Below are 5765 nucleotides of genomic sequence, written 5' to 3'. Positions count from 1 at the left end.
ACATTTCATGTTACTTAAGCGACGAGAACGAGATAAATCCCTTACTATCCTATGTAGGAAGGTTATTCGACTCTGGCTTTATTGTAAATAATTTATAGTACCCATGGATAGTCTAAGCAGCTTCAAAACCCCCAGTATTTAAGAAAATGGCGATTATTGTGGAGATATTGCTCGAAAATTGATCAAAGTAGGCGTAGATGGTTTAAAATAGCAAAAGTGCACTATACCACTGAAGATCTAAGTTTCAGGGAAGCATGGGGCACTTAGTGAGTGTTGATACCATTCGGTTTCTTAGCATATTTGAGGTGTTCAGAAACCCACTTCAATTTGCGAATCAGCCAAGTTTGAGGTCATATTCTTGCTCGCCAGCTTCCAACGCCCCGGAAACACTGTTTACTGACTCTGTACATCCTATTTACAAGGGTGTTATGATATGAGCGGGACGGTCCAGGACAGTGTCCGAAAATTGTGTAAACTGTCCCGGTCCTTCTATAAAATCGACGGGTGAAAAGCGGGATTCGTCAATTCAGTGTACTTAAGCCGTTGATATCGCGTTGATGTGCGAAAAGTTGCATCGCTAGGGCTTCATTCAGTTCAGATTTGAGTTCGGCATGCAAAACTACCTTATACCTGTGAGTCTGCGTTTCCAGTGTTGAGTTCTTCTCGGTCGACCCCAAATATTACTTAAGAAAAATGACGGCCGAAACCGAAAAATCGAGTTAAAATCCCTTCAAACACGTTGTATTTTGATGAGCTCCCATAATTTGATTCGTTAGTGCACCGCCCGCATCATATCCGAAAATGAGTTCAAAAGACTGCATACTAATGGTTTTATCGCTGGTTTCCTTTTTTTCGTTCAAGTGGCCTAACATGTCAGGTGGAATCAATGTTACTTAAGAGCGTCTTTTGTGGTAGGTGTAGTTTTTTCGTGATTTTGACGAGACCGCGTTCATTCGACGCGCAATGGGTTGATACGTTAGTCACTCGAGTTTCGTGGGTCTCGGTGGCCTAGTTTTTGCACAATGGTGAAAAAAATGTTTAGGACCGTCTCACCCACCACGGTCCTATCCTATTTTGTTACTTAAGCGACCCCTTCAAGTGGTCACCCCACCTAACCCATTGTCGCTGTAGTCCCAGGACATGGCGCAATCGTATTCCCGGGGTCTGCCTCAGTTCCCGAGATATAGCCGGTTGTCGAAAACGGTCCGATACGAAAATTGGACTTTCGCAAATAGGACAGTCCCATGACGGTCTAAACCCAGCTCACGCTCCCTTTTTATGGGTGAACACTCCAACGCTTGGTGAATTCTGCTTCACAATGATAGGAAGAGCCGACATCGAAGGATCAAAAAGCGACGTAGCTATGAACGCTTGGCTGCCACAAGCAAGTTATCCCTGTGGTAAGTTTTCTGACACCTCTAGCTTAAAACGCATAAAGTCAAAAGGATCGATAGGCCCTGCTTTCACAGTCCGTATTCGTACTGAAAATCAGGATCAAGCCAGCATTTGCCATTTTGCTCTACGCGAGGTTTATGTCCACGCTGAGCTGGCCTTAGGACACCTGCGTTATCGTTTGACAGATGTATCGCCCCAGTCAAACTCATCACCTGATAATGTCCTCGGAGCGGATCGCGGCGCTCCCTTGCTTCCGCCGCTTTAGTCTAGAAACAGGAGACAATCCCACGTGGGGAAGCTCCGATTCCGTCTCACCGAGTAAGTAAAGAAACGATCAGAGTAGTGGTATTTCATTGTCTCCGCACGGAGCAAGCCCCTGATGTGACGACCTCCCACTTATGCTACACCTCTGATGTCTCTCTACAAAATCAGACTAGAGTCAAGCTCAACAGGGTCTTCTTTCCCCGCTGTTAGGCGCAGGCCCGTTCCCCTGCCTGTGGGTTCGCTAGATAGTAGATAGGGAAGTGGGAATCTCGTTAATCCATTCATGCGCTTCACTAATTAGATGACGAGGCATTTGGCTCAACGGTCTCCTCCTCCCCTATTAGCCGCAGCTTATCCTCCACTCACTGTCTAATCCACAAAGGATCTTAGCGAGCGGGGACAAGGGCGGAGCCCCGCCGAACACAGGGAATCGTTCATCTTCATTTGGAAAGTATTCTGCCCATAGTTACTCCGCCGTTTACCCGCTTGGTTGAATCTCTTCACTTTGACATTCAGAGCACTGGGCAGAAATCAAATTGCGTCAACATCTGTCTTTGACCATCGCAATGCTTTGTTTTAATTATACAGTCGGATTCCCCTGGTTCGTGTCAGTTCTGAGTTGATCGCTGGGCGCCAGCCGAAGTGGGTTTGGAGCGAGGGACGACTGCTGCTGCTACCTAACCGGCCGAAAGCCGGCAATAGAGAGAGCCGGAGCCCCCGCGCCCACGCAGCCTAGCACGTTCCACGGGAGGGCCAGAGACACGCCGGTCCGAGCTCTCGGCACGAGTGGCGAGAGGGCTAGAGCCGCCACCGCGAAATGCGAGCTACCGCACGCCGGGCTGTTGGCCCCACCTCGCATGAGCGTGTCCCGCCTGCGACCGGCGCTGCGCGAACCCTGCGGTGGTTCCCCAACACGCGCTGCCCCGCCGCGCCGGCCTTAGCGCGGACGGCGGAGTGGGACCGGGAGCGACCGTAGGGCCCCAACGACGCGGTGATCGCCTGCCGGCCGCTTTTGCGAACCCGGACCACAAGCACCGCCGCACCGGCGAGCTGGTAACAAGGACAGCGCGACGCGAGGCCGCATTTGGAATGGGTCGCCGCCACCGGGGAAGGCGAGACAGTGCGGATGATCGGACACCGGCGACGTTGGTGCCGCAGGGTAGACGGCATCACCCATCACCGCGCGCAGCTCAGAGCCTCTGAGCCCAGGGCCAGGACCGCTTCCCGCACAGGCCCGACTGGCCCGATCCTCAGAGCCAATCCTTATCCCGAATTTACGGATCTAATTTGCCGACTTCCCTTACCTACATTAGTCTATCGACCAGAGGCTTCTTACCTTGGAGACCGACTGCGGATATGGGTACGCACAGGCCCGAAACTGGGGTGCATCGCGGAGGCCGCGTGCGCACGTGCGCCGAGCCGTGACGCCGCAGAACGCAGCAGCAGACCCCCCCGCTTCGCCCCATGCAGTTACCTGCCTCGCATGTTTCACGGACCGGCAGTGGTACGCGGGACGCCGCAAGAATCGAGATGCTCTACGGCAGACCGTGTTACCAACACCCTTTCGCTCTGCGAGTGGCTTATAGGGTCACGGCGCCTTAAACATAAAGAAAACTCTTCCCGGACCACCGCCGATGGACGCAAGTTGGTTCCCGTTACCAGGTTCCTGCACCAAGGGCCGGCCCAAGAAGGAACCTAGTCCCGGTTGGCATCCAGGCCTGGTTACGAAATAAGTACCGTATTCCCTTTCACCACGAATTCCCATCGGCAACTGAGAATAATCTCTCACGGATGAGCCGCCACGGATGACGACAACTCGCTTGGCCGTTGCCTCTTAGCGTGGTATAAGGCTTTAGCCTTGGGCTTAGGAGCGACTTACCCATGTCCAACTGATGTTCACATGGAACCCCTCTCCACATCGGCCTTCAAGGGAAGTCTTTCTGGACTATTTGCTACCACCAAAATCTGCACCAGGGGCAGCTCCAGGCCGGCTCGCGCCGGATCCTTCAGCGCTCACCCTGCGACCCTCCTACTCGCTGGGGCTTGGGGCCTGGGCTCCCCCGGTGAGGAGGGAGCTTGGCCTTTAGTGCCACCGGCGGTCGAGTATCGGGAGAATGCTTGAGCACCATACCATTTTATGGGCTAGTTGCTTCTGCAGGTGAGTTGTTACACTCCTTAGCGGATTGCAACTTCAATGGCCACCGTCCTGCTACCAACGTCTTTCGATGGGGTCTAGATGAGCATTCGTTTAGGCCCCTTAACTCGACGTTTGGTTCATCCCACAACGCCAGTTCTGCTTACCAAAATTGGCCCACTAGATACACGGATTAGTCGCCGAAGCTTCAGCGCTCAAGCAAGCTCGGCATCTCAGCCATTTAAAGTTTGAGAATAGGTTGAGGACGTTTCGTCCCCAAGACCTCTAATCATTCGCTTTACCGGATGAAACTCCTCCGTTTCCGCGAATACCAGCTATCCTGATGGAATCTTCGGAGGGAACCAGCTACTAGATGGTTCGATTAGTCTTTCGCCCCTATACCCAGCTGTGACAATCGATTTGCACGGACCTCCACCAGAATGTCCTCTGACTTCATCCTGGCCAGGCATAGTTCACCATCTTTCGGGTCCAACATGTTTGCTCATGGTACTTGCCGACAGCACGCGTGCTAGGCCACTCTAGACAGAGCAGGATCGGAAAGGCAAATGAGAGCCGAAACACCCACCCGAAGCCCGCCTGACGCGCGGCGCGCCAACCGAGAGCCCAAGCAACGCTTGCGAGGCCAACAACAGATTTGCACGACGGCGTCGAATGGCAAGTCCCGGGCCTGCGCCCCCCTGCGTACAAGCGCCTCCCGCGAAGGAGACGGACCACCGTGCGCACCGAGCACCCGCGAGGCCGGAGGTAAGCGACGGGGTAAGGGGACTCACCCCGCGCACCCCCCTCGACCACGCTTTGGGATGGGAAACTCGGCGGCAGCGGCCGGTCGGGGATCGGCCCCGGAGGACGCCGACCGAGGCCCGAAGACCCCGGGACGCTCCCCTTTCACTTTCATAACGCCTCTGGGTTTAGTGCGCCCAATGACTCGCACACATGTTAGACTCCTTGGTCCGTGTTTCAAGACGGGTCGGGTGGGTCACCGACCTTTTGCACGCCGCGAGAGGGTTTGCCCCTCTACTGCACGACCGTCGCAGGGCAGCCAGGACACCAGAGCTTTCCCTCTTCGACCGCGTAAACGCAGACGTCGGGGTACCAATCCGCCTGGGCCTTCGACGTCACCAGCAACGGGTCGCGGCGACCTACATCACGAGGGGAAATACGCCCGCCGGCGCCGGCTCGGACGTGGGCACGCCCAAGGGTTCCTGGGTCGCATAAGCGAATCCCGCCCCCCAGCAAGCTTTGGCCGACGAGCCGAATCCCCTCGCTTCGACCTTCGAGGTCCCACCCGTTTGGCCCTTAACGGTTTCACGTACTCTTGAACTCTCTCTTCAAAGTTCTTTTCAACTTTCCCTCACGGTACTTGTTCGCTATCGGTCTCGTGGTCATATTTAGCCTTATATTGAGTCTACCACCTGCTTAGGGCTGCATTCTCAAGCAACCCGACTCTACGGAGGGGCCCTTTCCGACAATATCTCGCGTACCCTCGCGGGCTCCGCCACACCGGCCTGTCACCCTCCATGGGTAGTGGCCGCTTTCAAGCATAACTTTGGCGGTGAGAGACTGCGTGCCGGACCCTCCGAAACGCAACACCCCTGGCGCCGGGTCACGACGCCAGGTTATGCGCTGGGCTCTTCCCGGTTCAGTCGCCCTTACTAAGGGAATCCCTGTTGGTTTCTTTTCCTCCGCTTATTAATATGCATAAATTTGGCGGGTACTCTACCCTAACACGAGGTCGACATTGGAGTAGCAGCAATAAGAGATCCTTGTTGCTGGCGGGAGGGGAGGAGTTGATTCGCTCTTCAGCTCGTCGGTCCCTTCCTTTGAATAATGGCGGCCAGTCGGCGGTGGTGCACACAGACACGCGGGACGTGATCCCGCGGTTATTTCCGTCTGCTCGCAGCAAGGAGAGGTAGGTGATCCGGGTTAGTCGAGTAAATAACCGGCCCGGTCG

General features: G+C 54.8%; 1 pseudogene; it reads right to left on the bottom strand.

The window, feature by feature from the left end:
• Nucleotides 1-1200: 1200 nt before the first annotated feature.
• LOC126991843 (large subunit ribosomal RNA) lies at nucleotides 1201-5549 on the bottom strand (annotated as a pseudogene).
• Nucleotides 5550-5765: the final 216 nt, after the last annotated feature.

This window comes from Eriocheir sinensis, unplaced genomic scaffold, assembly GCF_024679095.1.
Source record: "Eriocheir sinensis breed Jianghai 21 unplaced genomic scaffold, ASM2467909v1 Scaffold35, whole genome shotgun sequence".
Classification (NCBI taxonomy): domain Eukaryota; kingdom Metazoa; phylum Arthropoda; class Malacostraca; order Decapoda; family Varunidae; genus Eriocheir; species Eriocheir sinensis.
Note: the sequence above shows the minus strand (reverse complement) of the source record. Positions and strands in the feature narration are given on the sequence as shown.